General features: G+C 50.1%; 1 protein-coding gene across 2 annotated transcripts in view; it reads left to right on the top strand.

Annotated features, from left to right (window-relative positions):
* The first annotated feature begins 3,477 nt into the window (after positions 1–3,477).
* LZTS3 (leucine zipper tumor suppressor family member 3) overlaps positions 3,478–23,218 on the top strand; it is a 134,251-nt gene continuing 114,510 nt past the window's right edge. For both annotated transcript variants that reach the window (XM_073342961.1, XM_073342955.1), the window contains exon 1: positions 3,478–3,635. The gene's annotated coding sequence lies outside the window, so the exon portion shown is untranslated. The remainder of the gene's footprint in view (positions 3,636–23,218) is intronic.

Raw genomic sequence — 23,218 nt, 5'->3', positions numbered from 1 at the left:
CCACCATTCACTCTAGTTCAAACCACCAAGTGGCCTTTGCCCCATATTGCAGAAGAAGGCAAGGAAAAAAAAAAGCCATCCTCTCTGCTAATCTGACCTTCACAACTCCAAATATGGTGATCGGTTAGACCCTGAACATATGGGCAAGACCCACCAGCCAGACACCTGGGAAAGACTTCTCTGTAGTAACTCAGAGCCCTCCCCACCTAGTGACCCATCTTTGGCCATTGGTGATACTTGACATACAATTTCTCAAACATCTGGGCAGGGCCTCCGAACCGTATCCTTGTCCCTCTCATCACCTTGCAGCTATGCCCTCTTCTCCCCTTTATAGGATCACAGAAATGTAGGACTGGGAAGGATCTCAAGCAGTCATCTAGACCAGTCCCCAAGGCTACCTAATATCTTCTAGAGCAATGTTACCCTAGTTAAAATATCCTGGGGGGGGCCTTAACTCTCTCGCTGTGGCATTAACTCCTTGTGATGTGGGTAGGAGATACACTTGTTGTGGGGGAACCAATGGCAGTGTGGTCCTGCAACTTGTTTGGCTATGATGGGTGTGGAAAGGAAGGGGCCCAGGAAGGCAGCACAAAGAGACTTGGGCTGCATGTGCTAAGTCAGAGACAGGGTGAGATTAGCGTTACCTGTGTATCCATGACCTGTAGACCCAACTCCTGCTGCTTCTGTGAATCTGCCACTCCCTACCTTAAGGAAGGGGATAATATGGAAAAAGCAACCTGTTGGCTTCTGGAGATAAGCCTCCCTTTCTACTATCTTTCCACAAAACAGGTTGATTTAGCTCTCAGGTTCCCATGGCCTTTCTCATAAAACCCTGGCCAGATTCCTGTAGAGAGAAAACAGTTCCTCTGTTGGCTTAATTGGTTGTGTGTTCTTCACTTCCAGTCCTAAACTATCAGGCAGTCTTGCTGTGTTCATTGATGCTAAGGCCAGAACGGACCTTTAGATCAACTAGTCTCACCTCCTGTATATCATGGCCCATAAAATTTCCTGTGTGCGCCCTCAGGGAGTGTCCTGTGACTTCTCCCACCGAGGTGCCTGTCAGTTGGTGGTGAGGTGGAAGTAGGCCAGTATATTGGGTTGCGTATCTGGGTTCCATTCCTGCTCCTGCTGTGCGACCTTTGCCGATAACTGTCTTAGTTACCCAATCTGTAAAATGAAGATGATAACGTTGTAGAGCCCTTCAAAATCACAGGAGGAAAGGTACCACACAAGACCTGAGTAATATTCTGATGTATACTGTACAATCTAACAAATTTATTTGGGCAAAAGACTTTGTGGGCTAAAACCCACTTCATCAGCTGCATCTGATGAATTGGGTTTTAGCCCACGAAAGCTTATGCCCACATAAATTTGTTAGTCTCTGAGGTGCCACAAGGCCTCCCTGTTGTTTTTGCTGATACAGACTAACACGGCTACCACTGTGAAACTGTACAGTCTGTAATTCTGTGAAGGAGTGTAAAGCCTCTGGAAGGAGCTCTATAAATCTACTTAGTATTATGATTAACAAATGAGAGGTTTTATCAGCACAGAAGGTTGTGCTCACTGAAAGAGGTGGTGGCGGCGGCAGCAGCATGTGGAGAAAATGACTGAATTGTTACATTGAAAATCAGCTATTTGTGAACCTACCAAGATATAGCGATCAGCGTGTGCACAAATGTTTGTTGCATGGTGGACAACGGCGCTGCACTGGGTTTGTGTGTTCTTACCTATGCTAGAGGTCGAGCGTGGTGCAACACCTATTGGTAAGGTTACCCTAGAGTTTCCATTCTGAAGCCCCTTTAATTAGCAGGTTATAACTCTTTTCAAAGAGGTGAGGCCAGGGGTTCTCAAACTTCATTGCACCACGACCCCCTTGTGACAAATAAAAACAGGTTCCGAACTAGCCAAGGAATATGCTCCGGTATCCTCTGCACATGAGGTCGGCGTGATGACCCACTTAGTCAATGGTGCCTCCATCAGGCAATGGCGCATGTCGATGACAGAGTCAACTAACTAGATTTCATGGTGGCCTGCAGGGCCTTCATTCTGTTGATGCAGCTGCTGTTGGGTGACCCGGCAAGCACTGCAAACGCGAGAAGAACTTAGCCGAGTTTCATAGTTTAAAAGACAGAGGGTGCGGTGGAGTGAAATTCACCTCCATGGAGAGGGCTAGCATCTTCTTCTGCACCATTTACATTGCTGTGAGCACCTCTGGAACCCCAGCCATGGCGCATAAGCAGCATCGTATATCACCTGGGTGAGATTCTATATGCAGCAGGGTCTGCTTATACACCTGTGAGTGGTGCCCTAGAAACCTAAGATTAACCCAAGCCAACGGTTAGCGTTGGGGATAGAATCCCAGTCCTCTGCTCTAATCAATAGCCAAGCCTGCCTCTAACGTAGTGGTGGTATCCCTATAAAGCTGTTTTTTTTTAAAAATAGCTTAGTGTGGCCCTTATCCTCTCCGATCAACTTTCAGTGCATGTCAAATGTGATTTCCCATAAAAGCCCCAATGCTTTAGGATCTGGGTGCACTTAATTCATGCCTGTCAGCATGGAAGAGCTATTATCCCCATTCTACAGCTGCAGAACTGAGGCCGAGAAAGGCTAAGGTCAAATCAATTGGAGCGAGGTGCAGTTGAAGATCCCGCTGGGTGCCTATCCGCATTTGTAGGCTCCTAAATAAAAACTGGGTGCTAAGGGTATGTCTACACAGCATGGTGGACCTGGACTCACATTTGCACCCCCAATCATCCACCTGCAAATCTGTATAACTTGGGTCAGCAAGCACCCAGGGCTTGAGGAAAGGGGAGGGTGGCGCAGAGCCGCAGTCCCGCTGAGACTCTGGGCCGAGCCTTGTCATTTCGCAGGGTGGACACGGCCCCAGCCGCCGCCTGGGGCCAGAAAGCCTGGGTAGCTGCAGCCTGGAGGTGTGAGACCCGGCTCCAGCACCTGGAAAGCCCAGGTGTACCATGCAGCAGTGGAAACGAAGTCCACCAGCCTGGGTCCCCTAGAGCCGGGTTTACAGGGCAGCCGAGACCGCCCCCGAAGGAGCGACTTGCCCGGGGCCGCCGTGGCGCTGGCAGGATTCGAATCCAGGCCGCCTGCACCCCCGTCACGTGTCCTAAACCGCATCGGGCCCCGGGGGGGGGGGTAACCGGGGCGCTGTCGGTTCGAGGCGGCAGCTGCGCCGCTCCACGCCAACGCCTCGCGCGGCTGGAGGGGGTTCACCAGCGGCCAAAAGGGACCGCGGCTAATTGCGGGGGGGGCGGCCGGGGCTTGCCGGGGAGGGAAGAGTTACAGGGAAGAAGCCAGGGCACGTCCCACCCTCCGCGCCTCTCCCCGGCTCTGTTAGGCTGCGGGCTGGCGGGGGCTGGGCCGGGGGCTGGCGGCTCTTTGCCGCAGGAAGGGGGGGGAGCGCGGCCGCGCGCGGGGAGAGGCGCCGAGACCCCCCCCCGCTCTCGGGCTGCGCGGGGGCCGGCCGGGACCGGCCGAGCGGCTGCCGCCCTGCACGCAGCGCGGTCCACTGGTTCGTGGGAGGCGGCCGCTCCCCGGGCCGCTCCGGCGCGTCCGGCCCTTGTAACCCGTCCGGAGCCTGGATCCAGGCAGCGCCGCAGCCTGCCTGCCTGCCAAGAGTAAGGCGGGGGGCTCCTACCTTTCCCCCACGCGCGTGCATTTGGGGGGGGCCTGGGGGGGGGGGTGGCTGGCCGTGGCAAGGCACCTCGATACAGTCGCTGGTGCATCCAGGAAAATTGCCTGGGGGGTGCAAATCGGGTGCATCTTGGAAAACCTGTAAGGGTGGGGGGGGGTAAGGGGGGATGGGTTTATGGGGCAGCACCCTGGTGGTAGCCATCAAATCAAACACTTTGGGAAGGGGCGGGAGGGTGGAGGATTTGGAGACCAGCTGCGGTTTCTGCTTTGGCGAAAGGTTGGTGTGTGGCTAAGGTAACACATCGTGGGTTGGTTGGTTTGGTTTTTTTTTTTTTTACTCTGCTGGGCCCATTTGGAAACAACCAACCACCCAAAATATAAAGTGTGGGTGGGGTGGGGGGGGGGATGGACTGCTTGTCAGGGGTGGTTGGTGTCCGTGTTTGCGATGATGCCACGAGTGGGGTTCAGTCCGGCAAGGGAGATGCTGACATGCGGGTGATTAACGTGCGCTAACTGTGAATTATGTCACCTGCCTCTTGTGCACTGTGTGAGACTTCAGCAGCAGCGGGGGGGAGAGGGGGGAGCGCTCAGGGCCTGCTCCTTTTGCAATACGGTATTTTAATCCAGCAGAGCAGGGATGATTTAACAAGGCTCTAGAATATAGATTTGGGGAGGACCCCAAACCTCTCTGATATCTGCCTTACTAGTCCAGTTAATAGTCTGGGTGTCGGGTCTGCTAGTTTTTTAATCCCTTGCCTACTGGGAACCCCAGTAGACCATGGGAGCACCTGCACCCTCCTAGTCCTGTTTGAAACCAGCGAGCTCCGCAGCTGGGGTCAATCCATGGAGTTCTGGATCTGGCCCTATATGGGGGCATTGGAACAATTTGTAGAGTGGGGTTGCTGAAAACCATTGAACAAAACTGTAAACCCTGTAGATGATGGGAGCCGTGCATTTGATGGCTATTATTGCTTCAAGCCAGGGGGTGCTGCTGCGGCTGCACCCCCTAGTTCCAGCTCCCCTCCCCTTTACCCCCTACGTGTCAAGGAGAAGCAAATATAAGTTGCTGCCCCGAGTGGATGCTTGCCTTCCATGTCTCCGCTGCTCTGCTTGGTATGGGCAGGTGGCTGGGCTTGGCATGAGTTCCCAGCTTGGTTTCAGAGCTGATCTCCCCAGGAGAGAGCAGGGCAGCAGCCTGACTGCACGGGAGCAGGCAGAGAGAGAAGCGAGCGCTGCTGTGGCTTGCTCCTGCTCGCTTTCACGCCACCCCGGCTCCCTGCATGATGTCCGCACTGGCTGGGGCACCCAGGTCAGCTGCAGATGAGCAGAGGGGAGCCCCCTCTTCTGGCATTCCCAGTGCACATGGGACGGGGGGGGGGAGTTGGGGGAGGGGGGACGGACGGACGGCGACTTAATGCCAGACTGCAGGGCCTTGAGAGCTGCGATCTCTGTGGCTATGAGAGAGAGGAGCTGGAGATCACCCTTGTCAATATGCAGGCTTGCTGCAGCCAGCTCATCTCCCCAGATCTAGCACCGCTGGCTTGTGTAGTAAGCACCAGCAGCAGGATTTGGTACCACCTTGCTGCCACTCATAGCCAGCATCAGTGCCTTGGTGGGGGAGGGGAAAACTTGACCGATTTTTAAACCATCCTGAGTGGCTCACGTTCTGCCACGGGGCAGAAGGTACGTTCAGAAAGGGAGCTAGACTCTTTGGTAAACTACCCATCTAGCCTGAATAAGGGCAGGCGTAGATCAAGGAAAGGCCTCCTATGGTTACAGATCACGGTCTGTCAGGCCAGCTGGCTTGTAAACTCCTTCAGGCAGGGACTAAGCCTTGCTCTGTGACCTGTGCATGCTGTCACTGACTAGTAAATGATCAAAAGCCCATGACTGGGGCGCACACTGTTGATAAGTGCAAATCATGAGCTGTTAAGTTGAAAGAATCCTTGACACTTACGAATATCCTGCCTTTAGGATCCTGCATTTAGGGCTGTTGACGATCCCGAGGAAAGAGGGCTGTGAGAATAGTGTACGAGTGCCATTTTTGGGGTGTATGCTAGGTGTGTCTTCCATCATTGTGGGCCACTTACAACCTAGGGTGGGGGGGTTTACCCTATGTTATAAGTAGATAAATGAGAACAGGCAGGTTGTGTTCCAGATCCTGATCTCAGCAAATGGGGCTATTCTGTATTTACACAGAATCTGATGGCCCCTTTAATTGAGAGCGTGAGGGATTATGCTAGCAATGTATTTTATTTAACATTGGGAGTAACTGAGCTAAATTTGAGCAAGAGCCTGGGCATCAGAGCTCCTGGGCTCTATTCCTAGCTCCGCCATTGACTCACTGTGTGACCTTAAGTAAGTCACTTTGCCTTTCTGTGCCTCAGTTTCACCATCCATAAAATACTTACCTACCTCTTCTGGGTGTAACGTTACTATTTATTTGTAGTACAGAAATCTCTAGAGGCTTCACTCAAGGATCAGGGACCCATTGCACTAGGCGTTGTAATTAATACTTGCTTTTGAGATCTTCAGATGGAAGATGGTATCAAATATTTGTTAATAAAAGGACGATCGACTCCCCACCAAGCAGTGGAATGGTGTCGATATTTCAGCTCGTCTGTTCTGTGTAGGTTCTCCTTCTGCGCTCATCACTATGGTATCTGAGGACCTTCCAGGAGCGCATTAAGCGATGTGACTAACATCTGTCACATGTGGTTCATTCTCTCTCTTGTCCTCTCCCCAGGGGGAGAATTGTGTATGCAGTGTAGTGTTGTTGCTTGTTTATATATGCGCACAGTGCTAGTGGCGATATGATTTCACATGCCCCTATATAGAATGCGACAATATCATCTGAGTTCAGCTTACTTGTGGAATTATTTCCTTGAAACATTTGAAGACCGTTCTTTGGAAAACAGAGGGTACAGTTATAGGCCATGGTCCTGCAACCCTCTTACACATGAGTAATTCTTCATCAGTGACACCAGGGCTCCTATTTGGGTAAGGAAAGGTTTACTCATGTCAACGAGGCATGCTGGATAGGGCTCATATGTTTTCTTTCTCTGGTAGGCCCTGTAAATTCACAAATACATTATCCAGATGGAGAGACCTGGTTCAATGGTCCAGAGGTTAGGAAACTTGCTAAGGGCGTGGGAGAGAGGGGTTCAATTCCCTGCTCTGCCATGGACTTCCTGTGTGACTATCAGCAAGTCACTTAGCCTTCCCGAGCCTCAGTTTCCCCAGCCGTAAAAGGGGGTGATAGCAGCGCCCTACTTCACAAGGGTGTTATGAAGATAAATACATTAAGATTATGAAGCACTTTGAGACTTACTGATAAAAGGTGCTAGATTAGAAATAGGCATTATTCAGAGTAATTGGAGGGGAGTAAGTATAACTTTGATAGTTGAAAGTGGATGTTTAATTTTAAGACTGGCCAGATAAAAATCATCATGCAACGAACAAGCTAGTGGGTACCTGCCCCCTAATGGATGAACTTGGAATTGCTCACTTTAGCCAAGGCCCTATCTTGCTGATTGTTAGCAGAGATTCCCCTTTAGCTCAAGTGGATCTGAGTTCTGTCCCTGTGAATACCGTGAAGCCCAAGGGTGTGGAACAGCGTATGGAGGGGACCATATGTGGGGGGAGGCCTTACCACTGCCCTCCACTTCCTGGGACTCCACAAAGGGATCTCTTTGTATGGTCTGGGTGTGGGCAGGGGAGAGGAGCAGAGACAAGGTAAGCCCAGGGTGGAGAATGGGCAGTTCTGAGGGTGAGGCTGGACACATTGTACGCTCTTCATCCCACCCTCACGGGGCCTTGTGGCAATGATCCTGAGAAGGCTCTTTACGGCGTCTCCATGCTAAGGAAGCCCCCTGTGAGGACAGTCCCATGGGCCCCCATAACCAAGAGAACCCTGGAAGCGAGGCTTGGAGCGGAGCTGGCTCCAAGGGCCACAGAAGCTAGGACAGCATCACAAGCTCTTATTTACTGCAGGACCCTGGGATCTGCCGGGGAGGGAGTCGTCATGGCTTGTTCTGTTGTGGGTGGGGATATCCCAGAAAATGGAGTGAGCTCCTGAGGGGAGTTCTGGTGGGTTGGGGGATCTGGCCTTGATAGAACTGCTAGAGAGACCTGGTTCTCCAGGGGGATGTCGCCATCCCAGGGTCCAATCCTGCAGCCCTCTTGCCATGAGTTGGGACTGCAGGAGTGGGTCCATGGCTTGCAAACTCCAAGGAGGAGGGGGTGCGAAATGCAGGTGGCTTGTTTGAACATCCCAGGGAAAAGGGGCTGAGAACTTCTAAACTGAGCAACTTCACGACAGGGAAAGATCAGGGTTGAAACTGCACCATTGGAGCTGTTAGAAGGGGTGACATTTTACCGGTTTTAATAGGAGGAGAAAGGGGCACGGACTCTTGAGGGGAAGCACAGACACTGACGATATGCAAAGAGCTGTCAAATGCATCCAGGAAATAAATGGGGGGGGGGAAAAAGAGAGGGATATTTTTTTCCCTCTAATCATGCTCCGTTACAGTCATCCTGTTTGTTACTTGGCACAATAGCAGGTAAATTTTAATAACAGATGTGTCCAAAATATGAAAAGGGGCACCTCTCTGAGACTCTGGGTGCCCCTGCCCCAAATGATTAAACTAAAATGAGATCTCCCACAAACCCCCGAGCTCTCCCCATGTCACATACACATTGGATTTCTCCGTGGGAAGTGTAAATTCTGGGTTGGGGTCCCTTCAATTCTCACACATCTCTGAGGGTAAACTGAGGCCTGGAGAAGTGAAATGACTTGTCCCCCAGGTCACAAAGCAGACAGGTAAGGATCTGAGATGCTATACTTGCTCTGGGACCCATAGAGCCAAACCCAGCCAGTTTGGCTCCGCTCCAGGCAAATTCAGATGGGAAATTTAGGTGCAGTTTTTTTTAACACTGAAGGTAATTGTTCCAGTGGTCAGTTTGCCAAGGATTGTGGTGACTTTCCCATCACTGGCAATGTTTAAATCAAGACTGGATGGTTTTCCTAAGAGATCTGCTCTAAGCATTGTTTTGGGGAGTTCTCTGACCTCTGTTATACAGGAGATCAGATGAGATGAGCACACTGGTCCCTTCTGGATCTATGAATCAAAGCCGTTTGGGTCTCATAGCTGGGACTAGAGCCCTGGAGTCCCTGCTCTTGCTCCTTGAACGCAGGGCTGCATTACAAGCTGTTTGCCCTCAAGTCAGCGAGTGTTCAGAGCCCAGAGTTCGGCCCCACTCGGCTCCATCTTCTTAGAGCTTCCGCTGGCTTAACCAGCTCCCAGGCAATCCCCCTGGGGGCAGGAGAATCCCTGGGTAGCCTAGAGCTGGCCAAAGCAGCCCCACAACACCCTGGTTGTTGGCCCTCTAGTACAGTGGACGTGGCTAGGACTTTCCCGTGCACTCTGGCTAGTCCCAGTTGATGAAATCGTGGGGCCACAGGCAGCTGGGTGCAAGTTAAAGCGGCCCTGAGTCCGAAGCAATTCAGCACCTTGTAGGATGAGGCCTGTCTGTGGTGTGTAGCCGTCCCCTGCGGTGCTCAAAGGAGCTTTCGGTGGGAATTTTAGATGCAGATGACCAGATTATTACCCGAGCTGTGGCGGTCGTGGCTCAGTGTTCCAAGAGAAGGAAAGCAAAGGTATCCCAGCGATACTGAACTGATCAGGTGTTCAGTGGGCTTCTTGTGTGAGGCCATTTAGGAAAGGGATTGTCTCCATTTAGCTCCATCCATGTTGACCCCGATGCTCCCTGGAAAGTGAACATAACAAGCCTTAAAGGGAGGATTACGGCAATGGATCTTCAGTGCCCCTCCGCGACTAGGAGAACGTTCGTTCATTTGATCAGATGGCTTAGCATCCTGCTTGTTGTGGCAGGCCCGCTCGGTGGCAGGTCGGGGGTCTTCTAAGGGGAAACCCAGGTGCTGCCGGAAGTGGTCTGGGCGGTGGGTCGCTCGGTGGTGCTCTTCCCTCTGTCTGTGACGCTGCAACACAGCTGGCATTGTGCTCGAGGGACTGTGCCCCTCGAGGTGACCTCTTGCTGATGGCTGGGTGAGCTGGGGAATGGAAGCCTAACAGGCATCCAGACTCCCCAGGGATACGTTGCAAGGGTAGGCTATTGGCATGGCCACTCTGGGTTTTTCCATTCTGCCTCCTGGAATCCCTTCCCACAGTTTCAGTGGGCTACGGCATTCTTCTCCTCTTGGCCTCTGTATGACCTAGAGCTGCTGTGTGCAGTTACACAGCTGCCGTGTTCCACCCCAGAAATGGCTGCATTTTGGTGGTAGGTGAAATGATTGTGTGTGTGTGTGTGTTATATACACGCCAGTTTGTGATGCAGCAGTAAAGGTTGAGAGACACACACCATATCTGAGACAAAAGCAAAGAAATGAAAAATTAACCCACATAAGAGTCCATATCACTGCAGCAACAGCACCCCAAAGGCCACACACCATACCCTTAACTCTGCCCCTTAGGGATGCCAGTCTTCCTTCATTCCCCTCCCCAGATCTCTCTTCCAAATCCACCAGATCTTCCAAAAAGCAATCCCGGATGGTTCTTAGGCCTTCTGAATGCAAAGGAGGGTAGAATGCCCTAGTAACTTGTTGGATTGAATTCTGCCATCTAAATCTAACACCAGGAAGAACACAACTCAACTCCCAGATCCTACCTTGAGTTTTCAATGTCTGCAATTCGATCATGCTCCCCCACAGAAACTTCTACTGAGAATCCGAGCACATGTACTGTGGAAGGTGTTGCAAGATGACAAAAGATTTCAGTACAGCTGAATGGTCGCTGAGAGAGGATAGCAGGACTCCCAACAAATCACGGAGGAGAGTGGCTGATGTCCATTAGTGTTTCTATCTCAGTGGAATAGGACAGAGAGATTCACAAACTCTTTCCTAGCATGGAGCCCGTCTTATTAGAGAGAATGCTTAGTAGACCAACTCCCCCCTCTTGTGATCAAATAACATCCCTGACCCAATCCCAATAATTCCTTACATGGAAGCAGGTTTAATAATCGTGAGTCCGTATCCTCACACTCATGAGATCATCTTCAATCAGAAAGGTTGGCCTTTTCTTTACCCATTTTTCCCCCTTTCTTTCCCCCCGCCTTTAGGATGTGCTTGCTTCTTGTTTTCGAGCTCTTTTTCTGCAGTTACTCGCCCTTGTGGCTATCTGTTTCTTAAATGAAAGCTGACGTGGAATCCTGCTAGTGCATGCAAACCGCTGGGGCTTCCAGAAAAACACTAAAAATCGTGAGGCTCCTGATTAAGTTGCAAGAGTTGGCAACACCGTGTAGGAAAAGGAGATATTTTTAGTTGTCTTTTAATGTGATGAAGCAGCATATAAAAAGGACATTAGCACCTTGTGGCCTGCCAACATTTCCTGGTCTATGGACCACAGCTCGAGACCCTCTGGAATAGCAGATGCGGGGGAAAGGCATGGCTTTGGGACTATAGGTGGAGAATAAGACTGAATTTTCTTACAAAGGCTGATCACAGCTTTCATGTGCCCCAGGGCTCTCCATTGGATGGAAGGTCAAATCTAATCTGCATTGCCCTCCAGTGTGTGGAGGCCTGCAAGGAATCTATTACCCCAATATTACTCCTAGCTACTCAAGGACCTCTCTTAGCTCAAGTAGCAGGGTCCTGAATCACTGGAGCGGAATGCTTTGGGTTGTACATCCCATGAAGCATGTGTGCAGTAGCGCTTAAAACCAGGATGCCTGTAGAGATGCAGCCACAGGTTCATTATACTGTCTTCGATAGCTAAACTGAGTTTCACCGCCAAAGAGCCGACCTCTGTTTCACTTCAACAGGGCAACTCCCCAAGGCTGCTTCTAGCAGATGCTGGCAGGTAGTCTGAACTGCACTGTGCTTTTGAGATTCACTGGGGCAAAGATAAAGCTCTCGCTACTCTTGCTGACAGTACAGGCCAGCAGTGTATGAACAGATAAGTAGCCCCGGCTTCTTTTAGATTCTCGGGGCCAAATCCTGATCTTGATTACGCTGGTGTAGATCTGAAGTAATTCTGTCACTGATAGAACAGAGACCCTTTGTCTTACTTTGTACCCAACTGGGAAGAAATGTGATCTTATTATTAACACACTCTGCTCTTCCCACAAACAATCTTACAAATATTTATTAGCTGGTGAAATTATTTGGCAGCACCAAAGCCAGTTTAGGTAATGCTAGAAGCTTTTAACTAGATGTGTCATGAATTACCCAGTTCCATTGGTACGTGGCCCAGTGACATGTTTTCCTGTGGAATCAAAACAGCAGAAATAATGATCCGAGCCAGGAAAAACAAGGATCAGCAATTTCTTCTCTTTTGTGTCCATCACCTAGTGAATGCCGGTGGAAATTGGTTCCATGCAGCTGGTGATGCAAACAGATCAACCTCTACAAGATCCTTATCTGCTGGGGTATAAACCACTAGGAATGGCTTTAGTTTTGTAAGAGAGGTAATAGAAGAGGCCCGGACGCAATAGATGCAATTTCATATTGTAGTGAACTGGCTAGCATGTATGAGTATGCTGCTGCTGTACTCTGTTGGATAGACTCAGAAGTGCTGGACTCTGTGTGTCACAGGCCCTGTACTGCTAGGAGATTCTCCTATAGGTCAAGTAGTAGGGATTTCTTGTTGCAGAGTTCTCCAGATTAGTGTCACTATTGCCTTGTCCCCCTACCTCATCCCACTGTTGTTGTTGGAACCCCTTGTCTCTTGCCACATGATAGGGTTGCAAGCTCTTTGGGACAGAAACAGTCTTTTATTGCATATTTTGTACAGTGCCTAGCACAATGGGTCCCTGATTCCTGATTGGGAATATAGTACAAATGGTAAATGAATTTCCAGGCAGTGGGAGATCCCTCCACCAGTTGGGGCCTTCCATTCTGCAGTCCATTGGTGTGTTCCACCATGCTTAACTCCACATCTGATAGCATCCAAGCAGGATGGAACACTGCAGGAAGTATTCATGACATTTGGGTCTAGTCTTGTCTAGTGGTTAGAGCAAGCAGCTAGTCATTTTGACTCGTGCCCCTGGTTCTGCCACTGTCTCTCATCTAAACTACTCTGTATTTCAGCTGCCTACTCTGTAAAACAGGTAGAACTCACAGGGATGTTTTATCAAGTGTATTATATTAGCACCTAGGGGCCCCAACTGAGAGCAGGACTCCATTGTGCCAGGCACTGTACAGAAAGACATACAGTAAGAGGGTACTGCCCTGGAGACCATGCAATCAAAATCAAATAGTAGAAAGGAAGTACCATTAGCCACATTTTATAGATGGTGAAGTGAGGCACAGAGGGACTTGCCCAGGGACATCCAGGAAGTCTGTTGCAGAGCTGAGAATTGAACTCGCATCTCCTGAATCCCCGGTCAGTACCTTATCCAAAGACCATCCTTCTCCTCAGGGATGATTAATACTTCCACAGGGCTTAACATCAGGGGATTTCAATATAAACTGCAACTCTGATTGGATGCTACAGAGCAGCTCCATTGCCTGTCTGAAAACACTGGCATGCTCGTGTGCAACAAGGGGACAGGTGATGCATCCGCAAACAAGTCGGTGCGCTTGTAAACACAGTGTGGAGGAGGCAGCTGTGGAGAGCACGCTGGCCTGTGGATGCCCAGATGGTGGATTCTTGGCTGTCTAATACTAATCTCTGGCTGCTGGAGCAGGGCGTTTTGTCTTCCAGAAGGTGGTTCTCTGCAGGTTTTGGATTTTTGCACCAGGCAAATTGCTTTCATCACCATCCGGCTGCTCCACCATAGTCCGCTCCGCTCCACCTTTCAGGCATGGTTCCTTGAGCTGTGACATTTCCTCTGACCCCCTTCCCTTCAAACACAGGGCATGTGGGGAGCTCTGCAAGGAGATGTGACTGTTGCCTTTGAGAAGCCGCATTCGCAAAGATCATGTCTGTGCGGGAGGAGGGGAAGCCGGCTCTCCAGGAGCCAGTGGGTCCCTCTCCGGGGCTTAGACTTTACAGTCACTGCTGGCAGTCGGCCCATCCCACGAGGCTTTAGACCTGTTGGACCTGAATCTGGTCTCTCACTGGTGCAAATCAGGAGTCGCTCCATCCCAGGGAGTCTGGATCAGGCCCACTATGGCGTTTCTGAGAGGGGTGCGAAATCTTTGGTTATTTTCACTATTGGTTGTCCCTGGTGGACTGGAATGAGCCAGCCACTTCTTTCTGAGTTACTGGGCCAAACTCATCCCTGGTGGATCTCCATTGGATTTGATGCAGTTGCACCAGCTATGGGCTGGGCACAAACTCCCCCAGTCAGTATCTATCTTCCTGTTAGGGACAGACAAGGGGCCGAAGAAAGGCGCTCTTGAACCCGCTACCGCACAGAAACCTTCTCTTCGGCTCCTTCAAACTTCCCACAGTATCTGTCCTTCCACAGGAGAATGCAAAGGACTCTCGTGGGAGCGCTGTGCAAAGATTCCCGGTGGGGGTGAGATTACAGGAACCACACGCTTTCCCAGCCCTGCCTGCCTTGCTGCATCACAGCTGTAGCAGGTGTCAGCAGAGCAGGTGTTAGTCTGGATCCGCAAAAAGAAAAGGAGGACTTGTGGCACCTTAGAGACTAACCAATTTATTTGAGCATAAGCTTTCATGAGCTACAGCTCACTTCATCGGATGCATTCAGTGGAAAATACAGTGGGGAGATTTATATACACAGAGAACATGAAACAATGGGTGTTACCATACACACTGTAATGAGAGTGATCAGGTAAGGTGAGCTATTACCAGCGGGGGCGGGGGAGGACCTTTTGTAGTGATAATCAAGGTGGGCCATTTCCAGCAGTTGACAAGAACGTGTGAGGAAAAGGTGGGGGGGGAATAAACATGGGGAAATAGTTTTGCTTTGTGTAATGACACCTCCACTCCCAGTCTCTATTCAAGCCTAAGTTAATTGTATCCAGTTTGCAAATTAATTCCAATTCAGCAGTCTCCCGTTGGAGTCTTTTTGTTGTAATATTGCGACCTTTAGGTCTGTAATCGAGTGACCACAGAGCTGTAGCCGGGGAATCCCAGGACAGATTGACCCCTGAGCTTGACCTCTCCAGTGCCCCGAGTGCCGAGTAGTGTTCAAGCAGTGCCGTGCTGCTCTTCAGCCGGTTGGGCGCCTGTCCTCCTGGTTGATTTCTAAGCATTGCTAGCGGGAAAGCCCCACGGCGTACGGGCAGCATCACAGCATGGCTGTCCTTTTAAAGGGGAAAGCGACATTGTGAATTCACCTCCCTGGGTAGGCAAGATGAAATGGGTCCTGGGTTCGGACCGCTGGGATCAGTGAGAGAGGGGGAGAGAAACTTCAGCGCAGGCCTGGAGAAGGCAGCTCAGGGCTGCAGAGTGAGGGAGGGTCCTGCAGGAGATCCCGAGCTGTCAAGAGAGCAGCAGAGGGGATCTGCCTGCTGCCCTCTCTGAGCCGGAGAGAGGACAACCCAGGGAATTGCTGGATCCTCTCCTGGGAGGAAGGAAGGACTCCAGGTAGAAAGGCCTGAGGGTGGCTGCTTGACTGATGAAAAGTCCCAGGACTGGCAGAAAGTGAGTATTGTGGTGCTGGACTTTATTTTGGGATTTTGAGGATTGTTCTGAAGTGTTTGTTGTTAAACCAGCCCCAGGCAGGGATCTTCTGAGCTCCAAGAAAGCCTTTCTGGATTAATGCCAGGGACCTGAGAGGGAAATTGAGGCAGGGCCCCCCTGGCCATAAGGGAACGCTGTGGAGGACAGGCAGCCACTGACAGCTGCAAGCAGCATCCAGCAAAGGGGTCCCGTGTCTCTGCTGCCGAGGTGCGCTGGAAGGAGAGCAATTGCCATACGAGGCGGTGCAAGAGAGCAGCACAAAGATCTCTTGACTGAGCACCAGCCAGCCTGGTTCATCTCCTCTCTGTTTTAGGATTTCCAGTGCTGCAGTGATCTGTTTCGTGACAATAGCTCCGAGCGGCCATAACTGAGAGCAGGCCCCCTGGTTGCTGAGCACTGCATAGCCACGTAGCAAGAGAGGCTCCTTACTCCATAGAGCTTACAGTCTAAACAGACGAGACGTCCACCGGCTAAGAGAAGGATGTGCTGTTATCCCCATTGTACAGATGGGGAACTGAGGCACACCGAGACTAAGTGACTTGTCCATGGTCTCACAGGGAGTCAGTGGCGGAGCAGGGAAAGGAACTCAGATCTCCTGAGACCTTTAACCAGAAGCCCCTTTATCTGTAGTATTCGTGCTCTCCTTTACAGGGCTGTGGGTTTGGCAGACCCAGGCGGCCTTACAGAAGCTGGCTAGTCACTGTGCTGTGGGATTGGAGAACCCAGAGGGCAGCAAAGGCGCTGGTGAATAGCTGGAGGAATGTGTGTGTCAGATTGATGAGCCTTTAGAACATGCCTCACCTCCTGCTTCTGTAACCGGAGTGCTGCACTTTGCTTTCCTTCTCCTCCGGCCCTGTTTACCACAGGAGATGCTCGCACGGAGACTAAGAGGCTGGGAATTCTGCATGCTGACGCGGTCATTGTTCACTGGTCTGCGGCCATGCACGTTCTGCCATCCGTTCTGCCATCCATTCTGCCAGGCCAGCCGTGGTGCAGTGCTGGGGCCCCGATGGGAGAATCGCTCCAGAGCAGGAGGTGGCAATCCCGAGCGAGCTGCCCGCGCAGCACCCCGAGTGCAGGGCAGAGAGTAACCCAGGGCAGAGAAGCCAGGCAGGCCTGGTCACGCAAGCAGCTCCCAACCCCCACGGAAGCCCTCTCGGAGCCATGCAGCCGTGGCCCCTTCCAGGCAAGGGCGAGCGGATTTTCAAAGCAGGAGCTGGGGTGCACATGGGTGGGTTTTAGCAGCTCTGGGGGGAGGGAAGAGGGTCCTTGCCTTTCCTTCAGTAGTGCAGCAGGGCCAGGAGTGGCTCTGAAGCAGGTTTGCACCCTCCAGGGCAGGAAGGGAGAGCAGAATGGCTTTTGGGAGGCTGGGACAGCACGAGAGATTCTCTGTTGTCTGGGGCATCTGGTTACCCTGCTCTCTGGAGAGGGGCTGGGCATGCCTGTAACGTGGCAGGTTTGGTGGGGGGTGGAGCCAGAAAAGCGCATGCTGACAGTTTCAGCAGCTCGGCTGGCCGGCGGCTGGCAGTTGCAGGGGTGACCTAAAACTCAAGCCGTCACATCTGATCCTGTAAAACCAACCAGGACGCTGGGCTGGCCCCAGAAAAAGGGGCCATTCCTGGGCAGACCGGTGCCACGGCCATTCAGCACCCCTGCAACCAGGGGGAGGTCACAGTGACCATAGCAAGAGGGTCTAAGCTAGTACTGCCCTAGTCCATGCCAGGTGTTGACCCGGCCCCAGCAAGCCCTTGACAAAAGAGGCGCATGTCACCTCCCCATCACTGCTCTCACTCTGGCCCCAACGCAGGGGTAAGTCGGGGCCCAGATGCACCGAGCGTTTGGATTTCTCCCTGCAGGGAGCAGTACTGTAGGTTTCCAAGTACTGTAGGCAGCCAAGGATGTGGTGTGTTCTTTTGGGGAGTGGAGGAGACCTAGCCAAGGAGTGGTACCAGGGGGACTGCCCACCTGTTAGACTAGGAAGCAGTTCTTTAGCTGACTTGCTCATGCTTTGCCAGCCTCCTGTGCTGAAGGTCAGAGCTGATTTGCTGTTAATACCAGGGTTGAGAGGTGAGACAGGTTCCTAGGGGTTCTCACTGGCTCCTAGAGGCAGCCAGGGTGACCCAGGCACTTTTGAGACTCTGCACTTTTACAAGCAATCAAGACAGGGTTATAGGCAAGAGACCAAACTTTAGGTGAGGCAGGAGTCAAAACATTAGCAGATGATGCTTGGTGGCAAGAAAAGCATCCTCCTTTAAAGTAGAGCTGTTGTTAATGCAACATTTAGATTCTGGTTCTCCAGGTTCCTCTGTGGCCCCTCATGCCAAAATATCTGAGAAATTGCATACTTAGGAGGGCAGAGTTAAGGTTGGATGTGCATCCTTAACTCTGTTCTCTAGTGCCTTCAGCCTGTGTTCTCTCTGTATATACATCTGTTAAACAATACAATTTATAAAATGTGATTGAAACTGGAATTTCTTATACCTCTGAGGAAAATCCTACCATGTATGGCCCAAATTGGCAACTTTCAAAACTCATATCTTTAAAATGACTGAAAACCAGCTTTCTTCTACTGTGACTTGATTTTTTTCAAGTCTCTGAAATCTTCCAAACAAGCCAAGTGTGAAGGTTTTACTTTGGATCACTTTGAAGAGATCCAAGCACAAAATTTCAAATCGGTCCATCAGCTTGGATCACTTCAGAATTTCACCCAATTGTGCATAAGGTGATCTCCCTGCAAGTGTTTAGAGTTCTGTTTGGTGAGAGAGTTGCTGGTGGTTATTTTGAGTCGACTTCCATTACGTTGCTACTAATGCGGGCTGTAGGGGAAGAGTAAAGTGTCCCTGGTGGAGGAAAATTATTAAGGCATTATCCAGGCTCATTTGCAAATTCAGTACATTTTTGTTGGGGGCCCAGGCTTTGACATATAGATGACTGAAGTCAAGCTCCTAAATTCATATTTAGATGCCTAAATAACTGGTCTGATTTTCAAAACTGCCGAGTACCCAGTAACATTCACAGTGCCTCATCACAGTCCTCTTCTCACCCATTGTCTTGATGTATGGTCCTGTCGTCCTATCCCAGAATGACATGTCCCAGCCATGGAGGCTAACTATTGCCTCTAGGTACCTGTAGAAACTATTTCTGTGCTCTTCCAGAGCATTTTGCTGACCCTTCCCAGAAGATCTGTGTACCTGAACAAGTGCCAAGGAGTCCTGTTACATTTCCTTTAAAATAAATACAGGTATAATAGACTACCTGGGCATACAAGGACTTAAAGGTACAAAGGATCTCAAAGTCCTTTACAACGCGTGAGCCAAATCCTGCTTACTGTAAGAGTGCAGTCCCACTGGCATGACTAAAACTAGGGTTGGCAAGTGAAACTCACCCATGTGCAAGGGCCACTTAGGGTATGTCTACACAGCAACTGAACGCCCATGGCTGGCCCAGGTCAGCTGAGTCAGGCTTGGAGGGCTTGGGCTGCAAAATTCCTGTGCAGACGTTCAGGCTTGGGCTGGAAGCTGAGCTCTGGGACTTTCCTCCCTCCCAGGGCCTCCGATCTTGGGCTAGAGCCCAAGCCTGAAGCAATCTTTATCCCCACAACCGGAGCCCCTCAAGCCCCTCAGTTGACATGGGCCAGCCACGGCCATGCTGCAGGTCTTTTGTTTCACTGTAGATGTACCCTTAGCTCCCACGTCAGGACTATTTTGAGGGCTTAAGCGAGACTTAAGTTATAGACAGACCTAGTGTTGGGTCCCCTGGACAGGGTTTAATGACATGTGGAACTGGCAAATGTCTCCTTGAAATCTCTCTCTACAGAAAGGGGGGGGGGGGAAGTTCTGTTGTTAATTAACATCCCAGGTTTCATGGTGATGGGCGCCATAGTGATGCTGTTCCATACTTGTATCACAGTAGCCCCAGGGTGCCCGCGTTAGGGATCAGGCCCTCATTGTGCTCGGAGCTGTACAAACATATCATGAAACACAGTCGCTGCCCCAAAAACCTAACATGGAGAGAGTGTTCTGGGTCCACTTTTAGGTCCTGATTCGGGGAAAGCACTTGAAAACATGCTTGATTTCAATGGGACCTAAGCATGTGCTTAGCTTTAAATATGTGCTTGAGTGCTCTCCTGAATGGGGGCCCTAACGAGCATCTAGAGGCCTACTAAGCATGTGCATGTGTGTGCTAAGGTGTCTCATAAGGAATTTCTCAAGGCATTGAAATTTGTTGATGTTTGAAAACCAAATATTAGGAGATGAATGTGTATTAGACAGTGCAGTAATCAAATATGTCATTTCTGCGTCTGTCACTGATCTGGATTATTTTGGTTTTGTTTTGGCTGCCATGAAATTTCGAACTCCTGTGGGCATGTAAGACACTGCTGCTGCTTCCTGCTGGTGCCAAAGACCTTCTAACAAGGTTAGGAACCGCTCCTGCAAACGCTGTTGATCCTACATAGCTTGGCTCTGGGGGAGCGGTTCCATGCGGCTACTTGTGGGAATGAAGTTCCTCAGTGTGAATCAGTGTTTGCAGGATGGCATTATGAGTCAACAGTGTGTCCTTGTCGCCAAGAAGGCCAATGGCATTTTGGGCTGGAGTACTGTGTCCAGTTTTGGCCCCCACACTACAAGGAGGATGTGGAAAAATTGGAAAGCGTCCAGCAGAGGGCAACAAAAATGATTAGGGGGCTGGAACACGTGACTTATGAGGAGAGGCTGAGGGAGCTGGGATTGTTTAGCCTGCAGAAGAGAAGAATGAGGGGGGATTTGATAGCTGCTTTCAACTACCTGAAAGGGGGTTCCAAAGAGGATGGCTCTAGACTGTTCTCAGTGGTAGAAGATGACAGAACGAGGAGTAATGGTCTCAAGTTGCAGTGGGGGAGGTTTAGGTTGGATATTAGGAAAAACTTTTTCACTAGGAGGGTGGTGAAGCACTGGAATGCGTTACCTAGGGAGGTGGTGGAATCTCCTTCCTTAGAGATTTTTTTAAGGTCAGGCTTGACAAAGCCCTGGCTGGGATGATTTAGTTGGGGATTGGTTCTGCTTTGAGCAGGGGGTTGGACTAGATGACCTCCTGAGGTCCCTTCCAACCCTGATATTCTATGTTTCTAACCCTGGTTACCCGAGCCTGCTAACTCTCACACACATGCTTCGCCTCCCTTATCTGAGCAGCCGCATTAGAGCCAATAGGACTATTCACAAAAGTCACATTAAGTATGTGTGTATGTCTGTGCAGGATCAGGACCATAAAGTAAAGTTATCAAGGCAGGGGCAGCCTTTTACAATATATTTGAACAGTGAGTCCTGGAGCAGGCTAGCTGTTACAATGCAAGTAACAAATAATCACCCTCCGGAGATGGCAAAGGGCCAGTCTCACTTATAGCCTACCTCACACTTACATACCCTCAGGCCTGGTGGGGATGTGCATTCCTCTCTTCCTCCCTGGGTAGTTCTGTTGAGACTGGCCTTACCTCTGCACTCCTGCGGGTTTGCTGTGTTGCAGGGAGGCTGTTCCTGTGAAATCTGGTCAGTTGCAACAACAAAGATCCTTTCAGGTCCTGCCCCTGAGTCTCCCTGACAGTCTGGGGTTTCCCAGTGTAGCCTGAGGCTATAATGAATGCCAGTTGGTACTCGGTGAGTGAGAGGAGTGTGCTAAGGTTCTTGCCCCAGAATCCGACACAACGGAGTCAAAACCGACAAGTTCGCTATCTTGTATGGAACCCCGGGACGTATGGCAAGGGAGTGCAAAATACCCCCTTAACCGTCTTTATTAATACAATTAATAGAGCCAAGAAAGCTCCAAACCACATCAGCAAATAGTAATAACAGAGTATTAGAGAAATCTTAAAGGTTATTATACCTTGCATAGTATATGCTCATGCACTCATCTACTCACCCCTTCTTTCTTGGAGATCTGGTGGTAAGAGACAAAGGATCAGCCCCATCTCTGGCATGCCAAATGGGTCTGGTGTTCCAGATCCCCAGTGCGTGAAGATAGGTGATAGATTATAGAACTAAAATATTGAAGAATGGAGGGCTAGCTAGCTTCTTCATCTGGGTTCTTGCTTCTACAGGGCCTGGGAATCACCATGAATATTTATACAAACACCCCACTTCCTCTGTCCTTATCCAACTTCCTCACCCTCATAATACTGGGGTGCCTTTACCTGATAGGCTAACTTATTAATGCCTGTTTACTCATTACCATATTGCTAAAGCAAGTTGGTGGTGAGACATCTGCCAACAATCCTATCCTAAAATATCCAAGTTTAGTATTGGTTCAATATTCCAGCGGTTGCTTAGTTTGATTTTTATGCCAACTTGCCTCGTAAGCAAGTTATTCCCAATTCCCCAAAATCTAGGGTGGGTGCTGGGCCACTTTATCTGTGCTCAGGGTCATAGGCCTATGCTTTGCTTATGGTAACTTGCTTAAGCCAGTGTCTTACAGGACGTAGGCCTATTCCTTACTGCTAAGTAAAATAAGGCTAAACTGGTTCTAAGGGATACCTCAGTCCCATTTTCCTGCTATTTTTAACCATGGTTTCCTCTCCCTGGCATCGCTGGAAGGACCCAAGGGCGAGCATTCCTTGGCTTCACTGGGAATTTCTTCCCCTTGTTCAGGTCCGAATTCTGAAGGAATGGACTCTGGGTTTACTCAGTATTTTCCACTGAATGCATCCGATGAAGTGGGCTGTAGCTCACGAAAGCTTATGCTCAAATAGATTTGTTAGTCTCTAAGGTGCCACAAGTCCTCCTTTTCTTTTTGCGGATACAGACTAACACGGCTGCTGCTCTGAAACTCCTCTAAAAATGAGAGTAGAATCTGGCCCCGGTGTTTTATAGGGAGGCCACTTGGTTTTCTCTTGCGTTAGGTGAGCCTCCAAGGTGATTTCAAGAGTCATTGGAGTAGCTGGCCGCAGAGCCGAGCACAATGGGCTGGATCCTCAGTTGGCGTAAATTGACATTGCTCTGTTGATTTAAATGGCATTACCCACACTTTACTCCAGCTGAAGATCTCCCTTTTAGGGGGGATTGATCTTCTGGTCAGAAAAGGGGATTGGGCTTTGGGCCCCTGCTTCCCGTTGCAGGCCCTACAACAGACTTGCTATGTGATCTTGGGCCAGTAAACTAAGCACCCTGTGCCTCAGTTTCCCCTACCTGCAAAATGAAACTAAGGCTATGTCTACACTGGCAGCTGAACAACAAAACCTTTGTCTTTCGGAGATGTTACTGAAATATGCCTTCAGGGCATTGTAAGGTGGAACTCAGTGTTTATAAGCATTTCGGGGGCTGTGGATTAAAGGGCAAAGTTCTATCCTGTATTGACCAATAATAAATAATTTCTTTTCCCCCTTTGTTTGCATACTTCAGATATTTGCCACGTGTATTTTATTGTATGTGTTTTGGTCTATAGCACTTAAAGAACCTGAATTGGGGAGTTACAGTTAGTTACTTGTTAAAGCTGCACGTATTTTTGAAAGTCACCGAATTAAAAAAGAAGTTACCCTCCCGTTCCCTTGGTATTCCTTTCTTCCTATCCTCAGGAATGTGTGAGAGGGAGGTGTTGCCATTTCTTATCTATCAGAGAATGCTTGTGAAATAGATTCCACAACAAGCTTGGAGGAATAGCAATCGGATACAGTGTCTTTTTCTTTTGGGTCATCTCTCTGAATCCAGCCCAGACTTGCCAAGGCATGAAATGAGTCCTTCCTATCCCATGGTGGTTCAGTGGCCCCTATGAGCTAATGTTCTCCATCAGATTTCTAGTCAAGTGCATCCATGTCACCAAACCCACCCCTGTTGAGGATGCTCCTTGGGTCCTTTGTTGGCTGTCTCAGCAAAAGGCAGTGTTACCAATCGCTGTGATTTTTACCATGAGTCTCAGGATAGCGGGTGTTTTTTTCCTTACAGCCCTAGCTCCTGGAATCATGTGAACAGAGGAGAATCTCAGCTGTC

The sequence above is a fragment of the Lepidochelys kempii genome, chromosome 4 (assembly GCF_965140265.1).
Source record: "Lepidochelys kempii isolate rLepKem1 chromosome 4, rLepKem1.hap2, whole genome shotgun sequence".
NCBI classification, from domain to species: domain Eukaryota; kingdom Metazoa; phylum Chordata; order Testudines; family Cheloniidae; genus Lepidochelys; species Lepidochelys kempii.
The sequence above is the reverse complement of the archived record's forward strand: the minus strand, read 5'-3'. Positions and strand labels throughout refer to the sequence as shown.